Source organism: Poecilia formosa, unplaced genomic scaffold, assembly GCF_000485575.1.
Source record: "Poecilia formosa unplaced genomic scaffold, Poecilia_formosa-5.1.2 Scaffold318, whole genome shotgun sequence".
NCBI classification, from domain to species: domain Eukaryota; kingdom Metazoa; phylum Chordata; class Actinopteri; order Cyprinodontiformes; family Poeciliidae; genus Poecilia; species Poecilia formosa.
In genome coordinates, this window is record NW_006800257.1 from 426662 (window position 1) to 427247 (window position 586).

Below are 586 nucleotides of genomic sequence, written 5' to 3' on the forward strand. Positions count from 1 at the left end.
CGTGCACACGACAGGAAGTGGCTGCTCAGGCTGTTTAATGTCACTGGATATTTCCTGCCAGTGGGGGGAGAGGGGGGCTGTTACGTCCTGCAGGGCACAGCTGCAGTTCCCACTGAGAAGCTCCATCTTAATGGGCTGCAGAGGCATAATGAAGAAAACACGATGCAGCGGTCATGACAGTCTAATCCATCCACCCTCCACCAACTGTCTGCTTGTGATCCGATCTACAGTCACGACCATTCATCTTTGTTTATATGAATGAAACACAGTAGGAGCTCTCAAATACCGCAAAAGAAAGAGTTTATTTATGCAGCACCTTTCAGCCAACAAGTCAAAGTGTTCAGAAGTTAAAAACAAATTAGATTAAATTTAGTCAGGTTTAAAAAAAATAGAAACTATTTTATTAGCTACACTAACAAATTTCATAAATAGGATGTTCAATGAAAAAAGTCACACAAACTCATAATAGGAAGCAACTTTATTTTGAAATGACCCAGGAGGAAGCATGAATTTATGAATTTACACAGTAAACAGATAAACATCAAGATCTGGAAAATCCTATATTCAAATCATTACTTTATATATA